The sequence below is a fragment of the Acinonyx jubatus genome, chromosome B3, assembly GCF_027475565.1.
Source record: "Acinonyx jubatus isolate Ajub_Pintada_27869175 chromosome B3, VMU_Ajub_asm_v1.0, whole genome shotgun sequence".
Taxonomy (NCBI): Eukaryota; Metazoa; Chordata; class Mammalia; order Carnivora; family Felidae; genus Acinonyx; species Acinonyx jubatus.
In genome coordinates, this window is record NC_069386.1 from 119,194,466 (window position 1) to 119,213,740 (window position 19,275).

At 45.8% G+C, this 19,275-nt stretch overlaps 1 long non-coding RNA gene across 2 annotated transcripts in view; it reads right to left on the reverse strand.

The window, feature by feature from the left end:
- The window catches only part of LOC106974379 (uncharacterized), a 153,706-nt gene that overhangs the window by 99,107 nt on the left and 35,324 nt on the right, over nucleotides 1–19,275 (reverse strand). The gene's annotated exons all lie outside the window — the stretch shown is intronic.

The window sequence follows — 19,275 nt, forward strand, 5'->3', positions numbered from 1 at the left end:
CCTCCCAACTGTTGATGCTATTATAGCAGGTTCTCAGTAAAAGCTAACCAAATTCAAGTTTATCTACAAGACGTCCTGGGGAAGAGATGAAACCTCCTTTCTACTTTCCCAAGTACCCGTGCTTCCCTACTAGAAAACCCACAAGAGGGTGGGCCCACAGCCCTGCCTGGCTTGTGCTGAGCTGGACACTTTGGAGGTGCTTTTCTCATTTTTATTTCTTTTCTTTTCTCCAGTGTCCCTGAAAGGAACGTGAAAGGTGGTGTGGCAGAGGAGAAACTGACATCAAAACAAGAAGCAAAGGGCGCCTGGGTGGCTCAGTCGCTTGAGTGTCCACTTTGGCTCAGGTCATGATCTCGTGGTTGGTGAGTTTGAGCCCCACATCGGGCTCTGTGCTGACAGCTCAGAGCCTGGAACCTGCTTCAGATTCTGTGTCTCCCTCTCTCTCTGCCCCACCCCGTTCACACTCTGTCTCTCTCTCTCCCCAAAATAAATAAACATTAAAAAAATTTAAAAAAACAAAAAAACAACAAGAAGCAATCCTCTTTACCTTTCATACGTCTTGTCCACTCAGCTTTCATCCACATCGTACTCAGGAAGTAGCACCCACACAAGAAAAAGGGAGAGGCCTGGAGGGCCCTGGAGGAGTGTGACCACATCAGGGCATCTCCGTCTAGAAGAGGTTCACTGTTCAAAGGGTGGGCCGTGGGCCAGCAAGCAGCATGAGCACCAGAGAGAGCTCATCAGAAATGCAGAATCCCAGCCCCACCCCCACGAAGATGTAGTGAATCAGAACCTGCACTTTAACCAGTTGCCCAGGTGATTCATTTACATTGTAAAGTTTTGAGAAGCATCTTCACCTGAACCCCTAAGAGCAAGTATAATGCCCCTCTCGATCTGTTAGGAGGATTACTGGAGCATGTGTATGGAATTGCTTTTGTGGAAGAGCCAAGAGGGCTCCAGCCTATTCCCTTTTTACTGGGAGGGTAGGAGAGTACATCCCAATGCGAGCCCGCTCACACTGAAATGATGGTGGCCGCCCCCAGAGCTGCTCCTGCTTGGACAAGGTCCCTGTCGCTTTTCCCCAGCGCTCCTCTGTGACTACCTAAGACCCGAAAGCCTCGGTGTGAAGGGAGTCCTAGCCGCCCGCATGATTTCTAGGAGACCTGCCAGACTAACATTTATTAAGCCTTAAAGAGGGCCACCCTGGAATAGTGCAAAGAACATGGCTTCAGAGACGAACAGGGCTTTAAATCCTGGCTCTTCCCCCTCCTAGCTGTGATTTTGAACAAGTCAGCTCAGCTTTTCTGAGCCTCAATTTCTGCATCTGCACAATGGAGATACTCACACAGACTTTTTCAGACCTCTGTGAGATGAGGTACGTAAAGTATCTAATACAGCACCTGGCTCACAGGTGCTCAGTAGATGATGCTAATGGCATTAGTTACTGTTATAACCAGTAAGAATTATTACAATGTCCATGATAGATGTCTGGTTTCCCAGTGAGCATGAGGAGCCTGAGCTAGGCAAAAATTTTGGACCTACAATAGCTCAAGGGAAATAACCAGCCATTGACTCATTATTCAAGCATTTATTAATCTCCAACTGTATGCAAGGGAGCTTTGTGTAGCAGAAAGAGCAGAGACTCTGCTGTCAGAAGAGCCAGGTTTGGGGTGCCTGGGTGGCTCAGTCAATTAACCATCTGACTCTTGATTTCGGCTCAGGTCATGACTTCACAGTTTGTGAGATCGAGCCCTACGTTGGGATCCACACTGACAGTATGGAGCCTGCTTCAGATTCTCTCTCTCCCTCTCCCCCTCCCCTGCACATGCATGTTCTCTCTCTCTCTCTCTCTCTCTCTCTCTCTCTCTCTCTCTCAAAATAAATAAATAAACTTTAAAAAAAAAAAAAGAGCTAGCTTTGAATCTCCAAGGCTCTTCCTTGATCTAGGATTCCAGAATGTGTTGGCTTTCAGTGGAGTGAGGGAGACAAAAGTACCCTAGAGCAGGATCAAGTCTGAGTGTCACCAAATCAGGGAGGATTGTTTCTTTGCCGAGGGAAAAGGATATGACTGGGGAGAAAAGGGATGAAACTAGAGAGTGCAGCATGGAATCCCTCCCCGCCCTGCCCCCATCACAGGGAGTCAGGAACAATCTCGCCTTCAAACCAGACTAACGTTTGATTTTCTATTCCTTGAGGAAGTTACGATACTCCTTTAGAGCCACAATCCTCAAACTCCCATGTGCATCAGTGTCACCCAGAGAGCTTGTTAACTCTGCAGATTACTGAGCTCCAGCACCTAGAACCAAATTCAGTAGGTCTTAGAATGCACATATTGAACAGATGTTTCTGGTACGGGGAAGAGGCATTCTGCCTTAGGAACAGAAACCCACTTCTGACTCCAAACTCTGTTCTTTCTCTATCACACTAAGGTCTCCTGGAAGGATGGATGGACACAGGGAGGTGGGTAGATGATGGGATAAATGGATGGGTGGATGGTCAGACAAAATGAATGACGGCTTCCCTCACCTGTGTCCCTAAGGCTGTGGACAGGTAATAGAAGCTGCGGCCCTGTTCTAGTTTGCCTCTGCTGTCTCCTTACCACCGTTCCTGGGAAGGAGTTGAGCTCTGGAATGCTGGCCCGATGATTCCGGGACACTGATCAATGCCCGCTTAGGAGGGTGGAAAGGGTATGAGCTCTGGAATTAGAATATATGTGTTCAAGTCTAAGCTCTGGTACTCCCTGGTTATATAATCACATGGAATTCACACTTTGCTGAGACTTGAGTTTCTCATTTGTAGAAAGAGGACACAAACACCCAACCCACAAGATTGCTGACGACTAAAGTGTAATGAGCGCTAGCTCATTTCCCCAGATAAGAACACAATTGCCAGCCAGCCCGCGTTGCCTTTTCCCTCCTGATCTGAAATCCTTAAGGACGATCGAGTAACGTCTCACATTTGCACACACCTCGCTTTCAGGGACATAGGTCCCGTCTGAGTCTTGCAACAGTGTGTTGCCTCTGGTGACGCAGGTGGGGGTTACGATTCCCAGTTGACAGGTTGCTGAGGGGATGAGAAAGCAGCAAAGTAAAGCCACTTATCCCAGATCACCCTGACAGTGGAGGAGCTACAGATCTCAAGGGCATCTTTTGATTCTAAGTCTGGGGGGGGCCCCTTAACTGCTCCCCATTGCCCCTTCCTGAAGAGGGCGATCTCACATTAAACCCTAAAATCGCCTTTGCCGTAGCTTGGGAGGGGGGAGGATCACAGCTAAAATTAAACTGGTCCCTTAAATGTCATGAGATTGCAACTGGAAGCGTTGGAATGTTCAACTCCTACGCATCCACATCTTGCTGTTTAAGACTGGTCCCGCTGAAGGCACTCCTGGAAACTCTTGGAATCGTTTCTTCAAGTCTGTTTCATGGACTCTTTACCCCTCTGGCCTTCAGAAGGCATTTGCGTCCTGGTTTCTGATAGAGGCGGCTCTGTGAGCGGTCAGAGTCTATTTATTCTAACTTGCTCTGTCGCCTCTAATGTACTGTCACACAAGTGACTTGCTGTGCGATGCTAGAAAGGAAACAATAAAATGCACGATTAAGAGTGTGGCCAATGCCTCCCAGGGAATCGGGTTCTCTGGAGGTCACATTTCCCCGTGAATTCATTGCCTGTGGAAGGCTTTCCCATGGCCTTCACGGGAGGCTCTGTTGTTGGTCTCTGTGGAGATCTGTGTTGCCCTTTTCCACATGGAGTTGAGGATTAGGTGGGAAGCGGGAAGCGGAGAATAGACAAGGCAGGCAGGGCCAACTTCCCCCACTGACCCTCCAAGGTGAGAAGGGACCCGCCTTCTGTGGGAGTTGTCTCTCTTCACCCCTGAGTCCAACCCTTGCTTGAAAGAGCCTGTCCAGCTCTGGCTTTTATGACTCAAATGACCTAGAACAAACAGATCCCACGGTGCTATTATTTCTCTGATTTTTTTAAGTAAGTCCAAGTCTTCCCAGTTCTCTCCTTTTGGAAGAGACTAAAGGCTACGGTCTTCCTTGGATTCTTTTAACAAAGACAATTGATAAGAAAGACACCTCCCTCCAGCCACATGGGCACAGTTACTGGGGCAATACTACCTCCATATTTTCAGTAGATGGAAGTTGCAGGGATCTAAGAAAAAGCTACAAGAAGGGAACCAATATGAATGACATATAATCATGTGCTGGGCCTTTATGTGGCCACCTCCAACCTCACACGGCCAGGTGTAGTAGATCTCTGGTCTGGCTAACTCTAAGGCAATATTCTTCCTTGGATGATCCTACACGTGGCATTCTCTCAGGAGACCCATGAGGTAAGAGAGAGTCTAAAAGCATCATTGACAACAAGAGCATGTGACACAGCCCTGCTGGGGACTGTAGCAGGGAAATTAGATCTTACTCAAGAAGCTGCATCCAAGTACCTGCCCAGTGGTCCTTGACCCCACTCTTGGGGGAAACCATACACAGAAGGCCACAATAAGGGCACACTAGGAAGAAGAAGGCACTGGGTAAATTGTGAAGTAGAAAACTTGGGTTTTAGTTCTTTTGTTCTCTCAAGCCTGGGAGTCTCATGCTCCCTCCTGCCTAGCTTGCACCCTGTTAACATGCCTGTCCTTTTCTTCAAGATACCAGGATAGGTGTCACCTGATAGGACCAGGTGTCACATGGTCCGTCTGGTAAATTCATCTGAGTTCCTGGAGGTCAGCAAGGGAGCCAGGGAAGCAGCAGTATCTGCAGCCTTCTGACGCCAGAATCAGCACCTGGCATGCAACCCTCAGCAACTTCCACCTAGAAACTTCACGCCAACAGGGATGACGACCAGCCCGTAGGGAGAAGGGGCCATTTGACATCCTTCGAATCACATCCTGGTAGGATGGGGAACGACACCTCAGGCTCCTGTGACTCCAACCTGCTGGCCTATGTCCTAACAGAACCCCCTTACCATCTCTCGCTCTCCGACACAGGCTCCTTGGAGCTTTAACAGAGGTCTGATGTCTGTATGTTCTCCATGCATTTCAGTGCAAGATGCTGGGAAAACTGCCTCCAAGACTTTGCCTCTTCTCTGCAGCCTCCCCTTCGGTCTTATCCCCAGCCATTGCTACTACCACCATATCCAGCCCTGGGGGTCGGGGGATGAAAATTCAGCCCCCCTCCTGCCCTCCCAGCCAAGGAAGATCTCCAGGAGCTAGCTGGCGCCTATCCTTCAATGCCACATTATAAAGGGGATCCATTCCAGGGTGAGGGGAGCAGTTGCTGATGAGTGGAGCTTGTGGGACAGAAGAGGCTGGGGTCTCAGGGTAAAAAGAGTTCCAGCAGAGCAGCCGGTCAGCCTTGAGCTAGAGAAGTGACTGGAAGGAGAGCCAGGGTTTCAGAAGAGAGGCATAATCTGCATGGACATCGCAGGTATCCCTTGCTTTAAGAGAGAGAGAGAGCAATTAGGGGCTGTCTTATGCATAACACAAGGAACCTGTACTTGATTTAAAAAATAGTAAGAGTGACCACAGGGTTCTCTGCCTAGTAGCCATGCCCACCCTTGCCGGACCCCCGCCCACTGAAAGCATACTTGAGTTTGGGGTCACCTCTGCGGGCATCAGTGCACCCATACTGCACTGTCCCAGGAATCCGAGGACACCAAGAAGGCTTCAGAGCGGTCCAGGCTGGGTGGATCTCAAGACACGGGCTCTGCTAAACAAACCCGAAGGCTCTTTCCGGAAGTGACAGCCAAAGTGCCACGATGCAAATGGTGACAAATCAGAGCAGCTAACGTAGGACTGGGCAGAGCACATTGTCCTTCTCTTTGTGTGTTTAATTTGGGGGCATCTCAGGCAGCCCAGGATGGGTTGGAGCTGCCAGTGGGGTAGGGGAGACCCACCGCGCGCTCCCAGCAGAAGGCAGAATGGCCAGTGAAAGGAGCTGGAGGAGAGGCAGCTGGAGGAGAGGGGAGGACAAAAACCAGGGGCTCCGTGGGACACGCCGCTCCAGAGCTGAAACTTACAGATTCGCCAAAGCTGACTTTAAGCCGACCTTCAGCAGCGCTTCTTAGCAATGTACACCGGGCAATCGCTGGTAAATCTTTATTAATTTTAATTGGCGGCACCCATTTATAAGAACCATTAAAAAGGATAAATTGAGCCCATCCGGCGTAATGTCTTTTGTTAATTAGTTTGTCAGCACTGTTTTAATATCCCCTAATGACTTCATATTTCAGACCTGACATCAAAGGAGACGCTGTGAGAAAGGAAATGGTCTTATCACAGTGTACGGTAACGTTTTTCTTTTTTGAACAAAAAGTGTCCTTCCAAACGCTGACCAAGGTTAGATGTCATTTAATTCTCAAAGGTGGGCGCCCGAGGACTTCTGAGACCCCCTTTTCTGTACCCAAGTCCTGTCACCCCCATCATTTCTCAACTTGCCTTTCTTCCAACCATCTTGGGCATCCCCCAAACACTCATTCATTTCTTCCCTCCTTCGTTCCTTCATTTATTCCACAAACACTGAGCTCCTCAGAATCAGGGAAGTAGGTTGGGATGAAGTCAAGCAAGATACAGACACTTTCTAGAAAAAAAGACCTAAAAGCTTCTCATTCATTGGCCCACAGAAGGGCTTTGCCCACAAATTCAAGGCCATCGGTCTTGTCTGGGCAGGACACAAAATACGGAAGGGAAGAGAAAGAAAGACAAACAGTTAAGATGGGTCTTGACTACTGATCCCAACCAGTTATGTCCTAAAATCAAGGGAAGAGCGAAACTGGCACCGAGGTGGTCTCCCATGGAAAGAGCACAGGTTTTGGAGAGAGACAGACAGACAGAGAAGCACATTTGGATCTCAGCACTCTGCTTAACCAACCTCTGCCTCATGGGGCTCAGAGGAGAGGGGGCAAGATGAAGCACTGGGATTCTGGAAGCTTTTAGAACTATTTACGTAAGCACTTCTAAAATCTCAACAAAAGAAGGAAATTAAGCTTTCCACTGTGTGATGAAAGGTTTTGCGCCCTCCCCCTGCCCTGGTCTGTGTGTCCGGGGAGGGGAGGGGCACTGTGAGGGGTGAGGGAGGAAAGTCAGCAGTGGGAGGTTAGCTCTCTGCCTATTGTCCACCACAGCTTACCTTTGCCTCATGCAGTGAACTCACAGGTAATATCACTGGGGTTGAACTGAATTACTCTCACAAGAGCACAATTAGAAATTGTAGCTTAAACCACAAGCTGACATGAAAAATGACAGCTGAAACTTCTCCCAATCCTGGTACAAGCTCTTTGTCAACCATATGATGAGGTAAAAATAATGTTGATCTAATCACATCTGACAAGCAATTGGCCAAAAAAAAAAAAGTATGAAAAATTATCAAGAAGACTACATGAAATGTGGATTTACATCCACTATTATTCACAGTAAACTGCTCTAGGCATATTCTGTGCCTAGAGATATTAACTAGTGAGCATGGGACTAATTTATGCTTTATGGATAAATAAACGAACATAATCAGAGGTGCATGCGTGTTCCAAAACCTTCTTACTGCTCGGGTTTGCGGCCATAAAAGTCTGGAGACCACCCAAGTGTGGGACTCTTGGCAAGTAATTAGCCCCCCGGATCCTCAGTTTTCTCATCTGTAAAATGGCAGTAATTCTTGGTAGGCTTGTTCTAATGACTAGAAATGAAGCGTTTAAAGCCTCCATCACAGAGCCTGACGCTGGATGTAGGCACATCGCAGGAGAAGCTGTTACCCTCCTCGTCAACATCCTCAACCTCACACCAGTGAGCAATACTTTCTACACGGTCTACAGCAGCAATTGAATCACTGGAGACTTTGAAAAAGCAAAGAAAACCCAAGTCCCGTTGAAAGAGGCAATAAGAGTTTCTTACAGGGCTTGATTCTCTGGAGGCACTGTCTCAGAACTTTCTGCTCTCCTACATTTTATGGATGCCCAGAGAGGGCTCCGGCAACCCCAACAGACAGATCATGCATATGAATGAAAGGAGCTTCGCGTGGGCCACTGTCTAAAGGGCTGAATGCTGTGGGGGCGCCTGGGTGGCTCAGTCAGTTAAGCACCCAACTCCGGCTCAGGTCACGATCTTGCGGTTTGTGGGTTCGAGCCCCGTGTTGGGCTCTGTGCTGACAGCTCGAAGCCTGGAGCCTGCTTCAGATTCTGTGTCTCCCTCTCTCTCTGTCCCTCCCTTGCTCATGTCCTGTCTCTCTCTGTCTCTCAAAAAAATAAGTAAACACTAAAAAAATTAAAAATAATAAAACAAACCAATAAATAAATAACTGGTCCTCTGGGATGACTGACATACACATGTGCTGCTCCCCACCCAACACATACACACACTCAGGTAGCACACAATATACCACTTACTACTGAATAACGGAGCTTCTGCTATAAATGATAGCTGTCCTTGGGGTAAACAGGGCTTGGAAAGTGGGACAAGGATATGTGACCTAACGTGGGGAACCCTGAAGATGCAGAGAAGTGGGAACCATTGAGATTCAGCCCTGGTGACAACACCCAGTTTCTAGGGACACCAGGTGACTACGCCTGCAGCCCCATGACCATGTCTGATGGTGAGGCCAGGCAAACAGGGTGTTGGGTGTTTAACAGAAGTGGTGACAGCTGTGTCATCATCAGGCTCATCTGGGGTACCATCTCTGCACTCCTGGGTGCCTCATGACTGTATCTGCCCAAACTGATTCCCCAGCCTTCTCCGAGAGGTGGGGGCTTCTCAATATTCTTTCCAAAGAGCTACTTCATGTAGCTTGGAACTAAAATCTCAGATGACAATACATTCCTTCCCTAAATCGGGCCAACAAAACTGTGATGTAAATCTGAGGCTGAGTGAGTGAATTTGAGGGAACCAAAAACCCTTAAAGTAACTGTCATCACCACCAATTAACGGTTGTTTTCCATGAGCCGTGCACTGTTGTAAGCAATGCATTACACCAGAAAGAACTATTTTTTTAAAAGTGTAACCTGCTTTTTCAGAAGAAAAAAAAAAAGGTACAAGAGTGAAGGCTTAGGGAGACAAAAGCCAGGAGACCAAAGCAAAAACTGAAATGTAATTTATGAACTGAGTACATAAAGGCACAGAAAAACAGTCTTCAAAGATACTGCAAAAAACAAAAAAGAATAAAGGGAAATGTTTCTACTTTATTAGATTGGAACAGAGAGGAATGAGTAGCAGATGATAGAAAAAATACTAAATAACATTTTGAGCTGGTTTGATCTTGATCAATATAAAAAAAATGATAAGGTGCAGAAAAGTCTAGTTAACACATGGAGAAAGGAAGGACAAAGCTGCAGACAGCTTGAATCCAGGTTAGAAGCAAAGAAAATTCATTTGAATGAGTTGAGGTCCTGCAGATATGGATCTTAGGAAACTGAGAGGAGTCGTCACCAGCAGCTGCACACTCAGCAAACACGTGTGGGACAGTATTGTGTTCACGGTGCTGGTGATTTCAGATATCCCGCTTTCTCTGCACAACTGTGCTTTCCAGTAAGAATTCTTATCCTTATTCTGTAAGTAAAGAGGCTGGGTCCAAAAGTCATGTAATAGGAGTGGCAGAGTTGGGGCTGAAACGTCCAGCCTGAGTGCCTCCTTCCCATGGCTACCTTCCTAGATGGAGAGATGGAGAGATGGGGAAAGAGAGCAAGGTCCCAGGACCAAACTCAGGGTAGCAGGTGCTGGATGGTAACTAGTGTGCTAACTGCTGGCAGAGACAGAGAAGCCAAAAAGTACACTGGGCCACAGATCAGAACTAGGTCCTGCCCCAACTCTGCAGCCTACTAGCTGTGTGACCTTGGGAAAGTTAGTTTCCTGCTCTGGACCTCAGTTTCCTAGTAAAATGAGAGTGGTCCAGATGACTTTTGCTATTGCTTCAAATTCTAAGTCTATGATCCTGGGTATGATTTGAAAATTCACAGAGGGACTCTGAGAAAACTCATGAAATCTGAGAAAGACTATAGTTTTCCATTCACAGAGCAAATATATATTTATCTGGATTTCTGTTTTCTGCTTTGCCCAACATCCCTTTCATCATCTTTCTGAGGATAGCACCTTATACCCATCTCCTGGTTTTTCCTTTGATGCATTATCCTTCCTACATTCTTCTTCTTTTTTTTTTTATGTTTATTTTGGAAAGAGAGAGAAGAGAGAGAGGGAACAGGGGAGGGGAAGAGAGAAAGGGAGACACAGAATCCGAAGCAGGCTCCAGGCTCTGAGCTTGTCAGCACAGAGCACAACGCGGGGCTCAAACTCACGAACCTTGAGATCATGACCTGAGTGGAAGTCGAATGCTTAACCCACTGAGCCACCCAGGTACCCCTATCCTTCCCCGATTCTATGGGATTCTGGTGAGGCTGCCAATCACAGTACAGAGCCCCACCCCTGGCCTCCACAACTGGCCAAAGGTTGGGCACCCTAGCCCAAGAAGACCAATCAGAATCTTTCTCTGAATGTAATGTGGACTTAGGGAGAAAAGAAAAGTACTCACTCCTGGGGATGTAAGACTGATATAAACCTAGATATATCCTCTCCCCACCCTCATCCTGACCACCACCACCCTGCCATAAAGATATTGCCTCACTTTTCATCTCATAGACAAAGCTTATCTAGGGTAGAAAAGAGAAGCAGAGGCAGGGGATGCAGGGAAGAAGGCAGGACAGGCACTGTGGAACCATATTTCTTGAGCACCTCTGATGTCAGCTCCATTCACAGCTTCCCAGCATGTGAACCCCCAAAATCCACATATTTGGGGGGGGTATCAGTTTACTGTGGCTGTTATGAGAAAGTACCAAAAACTTGATGGCTTAAAATAACAGAAATGTATTCTCTGGCATTTCTGGAGGCCAGAACTCTGATGTCAGTATCCCGGGGCCAGGATAAAGGTGTCCACAGGGCAGTGCTCCTCACTGAGGTTCATGGGAGACCCCGTTCTTGGTTCTTCTAGTTTCTGGTGGCTGCCAGCATCCATGGGCTGGTGGTCACATCACTCTAGTCTGCCTCTGTGCTCTCATTGCCCCCTCTTCTTTCCACATTGAATCTCCCATCCCCCTCTTCGTAAGACACATGTGATGACATTTAGGACCCACCTGGATACTCCAGGATAATCACCCCATCACACAAGAGCCTTAATGTAATCACACCTCCAAAGGCCCTTTTCCCAAATATATTCACAGGTTCCAGGGATTAGGGCCCTAGATCTTTGGATGGTCATGAGTCAATCCATCATGAGGTATAAACTACCTTGAATTCCACTTCTATTATTTGCTACAGAATGAGTTGTAACACGTTTATTGCTCAAAATTAGGGAAACACCAGATATAAAGAAGAAAACAAAATCCAACCGCACTCCACAATTCAACTAATGAATGTCTCCTGTGGGACAGGGCCTCGACTTCCGCCCACTCCCTGGCCTCACAGTATGATGAAAGAAAGGAAAAACAAGTAAACAAGGAAATACAAATGACTCTGAATAAAAATGTCTTCAGGCTTTCCATTCTTTTTCTATGCACATTTTTCACCATTGACATATGTCCTGTTTTGTTCCACTTTCCTCACTGGATTTTATATAATTAGCATTTCTCATGTCATTAGACATTCTGCAAAAGCAAGATTTTTATTTATTTTTAAGTTTTTTTAATTTTTATTTTTTAAGTTTGTTTATTTATTTATTTATTTATTTATTTATTTATTTATTTAGAGAGAGGGAGAGTGCTCCAGGGAGGGGCAGAGAGAAAGGGAGAGAGAATCCTGAGTAGGTGCCACACTGGCAGCACAGAGTCTGATGTGGGGCTCAATCTCACGGACAGAGAGATCATGACCTGAGCTGAAAACAAGAGTCGGACGCTTAACTGACTGAACCACTCAGGCATCCCAAAAGTGAGATTTTTATATTGCGAATATTCCTCTATATGGATGTGCTATGATATATTTAGTCATTCTCTGATATTGTTTTCTTTTTTTTTAATGTTTATTTATTTCGAGAGGGAGGGGCAAAGAGAGACAGAGAGAATCCCAAGAAAGCTCTATGCTCAGCACAGAGCTTGACGTGGGGCTCGATCCCACAACTGTTGAGATCATGACCTGAGCCAAAATCAAGAGTTGGGCGCTTAACCGACCGAGCCACCCAGGCGCCCCTCTGATAGTGTTTTCAATCTTTTTACCATCATAAACAATAGGATGAACGTCTTCACTTGACTGGCAAATCACTTCCTTAGGAAAGACTCCGAGGCATGAAGGGAGTTACTAGATCGGAAACCTTTTTTAAAAGGCTCTGGATGAATGTTACCAGGCGTCTTTCCAGAAAGAACACCAGTTCACATTCCTACAAAATCATCTCAGAGTGCCTCTCCCACTGCATACCTCATGTTTTATTTAAAACTTTTGAACATTTGGGGCACCTGGGTGGCGCAGTCGGTTAAGCGTCCGACTTTAGCCAGGTCATGATCTTGCGGTCCGTGAGTTCGAGCCCCGCGTCAGGCTCTGGGCTGATGGCTCAGAGCCTGGAGCCTGTTTCTGATTCTGTGTCTCCCTCTCTCTCTGCCCCTCCCCCCGTTCATGCTCTGTCTCTCTCTGTCCCAAAAATAAATAAACGTTGAAAAAAATAATAAAAACTTTTGAACGTTTGATGAACAAAATCATATCTTTCTTTTCCAATATGCATTTTTCCGATGATGAGGGCTGATTTTTTTTATCTTAACAACCATCTTTATTTCTTCTATTTATTATTTTTTCATGTCCTTTGCTGTTTTTCTCATTAGATTTTAGTGTTTTTCTCATGGATTGGGAACCACACTGTCATGTTTGTGGCAAATGGTTTCCTGGTTTTGCTATTTGCCTTTTTATCCTGTTTAGGACACTGATTCCACACTTCCAGCATCCAGAAGTATGACAGGCTACCAAGTTCGTGACAATTTGTTACAACAGTCATTGGACACAAATACTTCCCTATGGGACTCCCAAATGGGAACTCTTTAGCTTTGCCTCTGGATTTGCTTTAGAGCCTGAAGCAGCGATCTTATTGGGAGGAGAGGACTGGCCCTCCAGCGGTCCCGAATCAGCCTCACAAAACACAAAACAAATGTGATAATGCTCTTTTTGTAAAAAAAGTGAAAAAAGTTCTCTAACCTGGACTTCACCTCCATTTTATGATTTTTTTTTTGTATATACATAAGGTTAATTCTCTAGATTTTCACGGTCTGAAAACCAGTGTTTAAGAAAACCAATTCCCAAATACAAATCCAACCATGATGAGATACCACCTCACCCCTGTCAGAATGGCTAAAATTAACAACACAAGAAACAACAGGTGTTGGTGAAGATGTAGAGAAAGGGGAACCCTCTTGTACCGTTGGTGGGAATGAAAACTGGTGCAGCCACTCTGGAAAACAGTATGGAGGTTCCTCACAAAGTTAAAAATAGAACTACCCTACAATCCAGCAATTGCATTACATGGTATTTACGCAAAGGATACAAAAATACAGATTCAAAGGGGTACATGCACCCCGATGTTTATAGCAGTATTATCAACAATAGCCAAACTATGGAGAGAGTCCATATGTCCACTGACTGAAAAATGGATAAAGAATATGTGGTCTATATATACAATGGAATATTACTCAGCCATCAAAAAGAATGAAATCTTGCCATTTGCAACAACATGGATGGAGCTACAGCATATTATGCTAAGCGAAATAAGTCAACCAGAGAAAGACAAATACCATATGATTTCGCCCACATGTGGAATTTAAGAAACAAAACAGATGAACATATGGGAGGGGGAAACAAAAGAGAGAGAGGGAATCAAACCGTAAGAGACTCTTAAAGATAGAGATCAAACTGGGCGTTGATAGAGGGAAGTAGGTGAGGGATGGGCTAGATGGCTGACGGGCATTAAGGAGAGCTCTTGTGACGAGCACTTGGTGTCGTATGCAAGTGATGAATCACTGAATTCTACTCCTGAAACCAATATTGCACTGTATGTGAACTAACTTGAATTTAAATAAAAATTTGAAGAAAAAAAAGAAAACCAATTCCCAGAAATAAACGTAAATTCTCTAAATTGACACATGTCCAACAAACTTACCCCATGTGGAAGGAAGGACTTGCAAGGCCCAGCTGGGAGCATGCAGAGATGTATGAGAATATGTCACCACTCCCCAGCCCCACCCCTGGAAGAGCCTGCAGGTTTTATTGTCACTGTTGTTCGTTGGGTTTTTTCTATGTTTTGGTAAATCATTTTATATGCCACGTGCCTGAGTATACAAAGATGGTCTCTAACTTCCATCCTAAAGTGCTGGGGCCAGCTAACGGTCTGGCTTCTGACTTAGCAGGCTGAGGACCAGAGTTCAACTGCTCAGGGGAAAGAGAAAGATTTTAGAGACCATAAAGTCAGAAAGAAAAAAGACAGAGGAAATGGTTACCTGGTACCTGAAGGGAAAGTGAGGAAGGAATGGAGATGTTTAAAGGAGATTTTATGAGTTTTATCTCGAGGAAGGTGATGCAAACCTTCTTTCTAATCTCTTGATGAAAACTTGGGGGGGAAATATACACGCCTCCACAGGTGCACTGGAATTGAGCCATCAGGTGAGATGAAATGGTGAGAACAGCCTCAAGTTGGATGCCGGGTGAGTACCAAGGTGAAGGGTAAAGGGCCAGCCAAGTCCGGATTACAGAGGCATGGGGCACTCACTGGCAGAGGGACGGTCGCTCCCTGTGATGTGGCCGAGGCGAAGGCAGCAGCACTCTGGTTCAGTGGCCCACAGTGGGCTGGCGGCCCAATGACACTCTGTCCCTCTTGTGGCTACACTGACCAGAGTGAGCTCTTGCCTTCACTACTTCTCACCTAGAACATTCCAACAGCTTCTTGCTCGTCCTTCCCCCAGCCACCAGTGTGATCTAACTCACAAATCTGCAGCATTTCCCCTTGATTATAACCTTTGATGGCTCCCACTCACCATCACCACTTTCTTGTGTGTGCGAGGGCTGGAGACACGGCCCCATGCAAGTCCCCATCCTTATCACTTCTTCCCTGCACGCAGAGCCACTCCTTCACCACACCGCTCTCTCTCTAGCTTCATGTAGAGAACAGCATGGGAACAGCATGTCATTTACCCTCGTAGCAGGCACCCAACAGTGGCCAGCCCGCTCATAGTAGGTGCTCAGGAAATGGACAGAAATGTCTCAGATGTCTAGAACTTATCAATGACTTTGAACAATTTTCTTCCGCTTCAGGCTCAGCTGGGAAATAGTTTTCAGGGGACGTCAGTGTTGGGGGCAGGTCAGAGAGAGTCACCCGGGCACAGCTGTCGCCTTGTTCCACACCCACACTGCCCCACTTTACCCCCCACCCCAGACACCATTCTGAGTTGGGCGGAACCAGGTGGCTGGGGTCAACTAGTAGGGTAGCTCCCCAGGATACCTCTACGGGATTCCCGCACTTCCCAGCCATGCCCGACGTGGGGCTCAAACTTACAAACTTACAAACTTACAAACAGGGAGATCATGACCTGAGCTGAAGTCAGACGCTTAACTGACTGAGCCACCCACGCACCCCATCGAAGATGAGTATTTAAGGTGTTTATAGAGAAAGCCATGTGGAACTTACTAGGTCATTGTAGCTGCCAGTTACTTAATAGTGATAAAAATAGATAAGAATAATTTATAATCAGCAAGTTGATTGTTTTCAAAATAGTGATTCTAAATTTTTTAAACTACTTTCCAATGGACTAATAGTTCCCTGTTTATATTCCTTATCATTTTGGGGACACCTCTGATTGTTTGTTTGTTTGTTTGTTTGTTTGTCTGTCTGTTTGAGAGAGAGAGAGAGACAGAGAGAGAGAGAGAGTTCAAGCCAGGGAGGGTCAGAGAGAGAGAGCAAGAGAGAAAACCCAAGCAGCCTCTTTGCTCTCAGTGCGGAGGCCAATGTGGGGCCCGAACTCAACAAACCATGAGATCGTGACCTGAGCCGAAACCAAGACTTGGATGCTTAACTGACTGGGCCACCCAGGGGCCCCATGCTCCTTTGACAGTTTGAAAGTCAGCTTGACCCTTACCTACCTTATCACAAATTCATTGAATCCATGTACTAGGATTGATTCCATCCTGCCTGCAACAGAGGGGAGACTGCCTGAAGGAAATGGCCAGGAGGCGCTCATCCCAGCTGTTCCCCATCCCTGGAACCCTAGGTGGGTCAGTCCCTCTGTTCTCCCTCAGGACTCAGTTTTATGTCATATGGGGAACATGCTCACACATACTGACAGTCTCTCCAAGTCATTCATCGACATTCACTTCTCTTTCTTGAGCACCCACAGGTGCACAGGCATGGCTGTAGGCACTGGGGACAGCACTGAATGAAACAAAACCCTGGTTTTCTTGGCATTTCATCTTCTTACCATGCCTATGAAGCTCTGAGCTTCTCTACCACCTGTTACAGAAAGGGCTCCTTTCTGTACTTATTCATACACTGCCTTGTAGCATGCAAGTTTAACCAACCTGCTAACTCAATTCTAAACATGAGGGAGCAGAGGCCAGGATTTCTTCTACTGTATTCCCAAAGCTCTTAACATAACCCTGGGCATCCTCATTTTTCAATTAGGAAAAGCACAGTATCTGCACATAGTAAAGACTTGATAAATGTTTGTTGGATGGGTACAGATCATACAATATGTTGGATATTTACAGACCTTTTCTCCAATAGTCCTCGTAAAAGCCCTAAGAGATAGCAATTTGTTGATGGAGCTTAGGTGTTTAAGTGACTTGCTTAAGACACTTAGTAAGTGGTGATCTGGGGTGAAGGCTCTATATTCATGAAATAAAATATAATGTGAAACAAGACTGTTTCTCAGCTATAGCACATGCATATTGGGGACAATAAGTTCTTTAGAGAAGGGAGGGATTTGTGCCGGCAGAGTAGGCAGGGAAGAAATTATAGCAGAAGCAGGGCTTCAGCTGGACTTTGGAGGATGGAGGAGGGGAAAAGGATAACAAAAATGGCAACACATGAATCCATGAAGCTCAGTCCCCAAGCAGCAGTGACTGGGATTGGGATCAGCAGACTCAGGGCACCTTAGCCAACCAATGAGTCTGATGCATGTTTCTCTAACAGCTGGAAAGCAATGGGAAAATAATCGCTCAATATGTGCAAAAGACCACTAGCCTAACTGAGCATGTGGATTAGCTTGAAATGAAGCCTGATGACCTCCCTGCTGTGAACTCCAGACAGCAGGCAGAGCCCTTGGTGCAGGAGGGCCTGCCCCTGAGCAAAGCACCGGGGGATGGGGGAACAGGTGCTCCCATGGGTCTTCAGTGAGGTAAGGGGGACCCTTCGTGTACTGCTTCTGCAAAACCTTGACCCCTTCCCTATGCACTCTAACCTACTGGCCTCCCCCAAAATAGGTTATTTCACACCCACAGGACATACCACAGACCTCCCAGGATGATACAGGGAAAGCATCCTGGACTTTGATCCTGGTGACCAGGGTTCTAGACCCAGCTCTGCCACTAATGGATCTGTGACTTTGAACATGACACCACATGTGGTCTCTGCATGGTACTATAGAATGGTATAGTGCCTTCCTCAAGTAGGGCAGCATCCTCATATGAGTTGAGGTCAATTTAGTGCATCATGACCAGGACTTATTGGAAAGGTATGAAATGGAATAGCATGGAAATTGCATCACATGTGTGATGAAACTTGTATTTTTGTCGTTTAAGCATAATGAGTGATCATGTTGAAATGAATTCTCATTGTACACCATACTCAGAAGAGTTTGAAAACCCCTGCCATAGTGTCCAAGGGTCAGAGGTGCAGAGTCAGACAGTCTGAGTTTGAACCCAGCTCAGGCACTCGTGAGCTGTGTAACTTTGGACAAACTGTTTCACCTCTTTGAGCCTTGGTTTTAATATTTATAAAATCAAGACAATAATATTTCTAACTTCATAAGGTTGTTGAAAGAATTAAATCCTTCAATCAACAAATTAATATAAGGTCCTTAGGATAGTGGTTGGCATTCAGTAAGGGAACATTAGCTGCTACTGTCTCTGTGTTTGTCATTGAGGCATCTGGACCAGAAAACAACTAAGGTCCTTCGGCTCTAACCATAGGCCCTGCTTTTTGAGATGAGAAAGGCCCAAAGAAGTCCTGACACTGACCCAAGATCACTTGGCTATCACTCAGTCCCAAGAGCCTCATTTCACTTTGCTGAAGCCTCAGCCCTCGTTCAGGCAGGCCCAAAGGGTAAAGTCATGTGGCACAACATTGAGACGGCTTAGGGTTCCTTTGCCCAGGCCCTGAGGTTTCCAGAGCTGCCCTTTACTCAGAGGCAAGAAGCACTGGAATGTTCTGACAAAGAATGTGTCCTAAAGCATCAAAAGGGACTAACTAAACTGTAATCGAAACTGGAAGAGTGTCAGCGGACTACACCTCCCAGGGACCTGAGACCCAGTATTGGTGAAAAGATGTGTAGCCGGCAACCTTGTGTTTTGTTTTTGCTTATTTGTTCCTCCAAAGTAAGTCATGAATTTCACAAAACAAAAAATACAGATCATAGTTTATCAATAGCCTCACAGAATGAATGAGACATTGTTAAATTGTTCTACTGATATACAATGTACACAGTATTATAAATATGCCTATTTGTACATATGTGATATAAACAGTAATTTGCAAATATCGTGAGTAAACATGTTTCCTCATAGCTTCACCAGCATTGAATTTTCCTTTTTTTTTTTTTTTTTTTTTGAGAGAGAGAGAGAGAGAGAGAGAGAGAGAATGGGTAAGGGGCAGAAGGAAGGAGAAAGAGAATCCCAAGCAGGCTTCCACACCCAGCACTGAGCCCGATGTGGGCCTTGATCTCACAACCATGAGATCATGACCTGCGCCAAAATCAAGAGTTGAACACTGAACTCACTGAGCCACCCAGGTACGCCTAATTTTACACTTTTATATTTGCAAATTTAATAAGCATGTAGGGATACCTATTCTAATTTACCTATCTTTTTTTTCTAATTTATTTATTTTTAAATAAAGTATAATGAGGCAACCTTTTTTCCCCCAGGTATTTACTTCCCGCTATCCTTTTTTTCCCCAACACGTAACCCCTCCCAATCTTTCAGTAAGCAATGCTTACTGTGTAATCAATAAGGATTGAGTTTTATATTAGGTACTAGAAGAGGAATGTTTATCAAAGTAATTACAGATACATTTCCTGTTCTAAGAAGCTTACAATCTAACAGAGTTAAACCCAACTGTTGTCTTTAAAAAA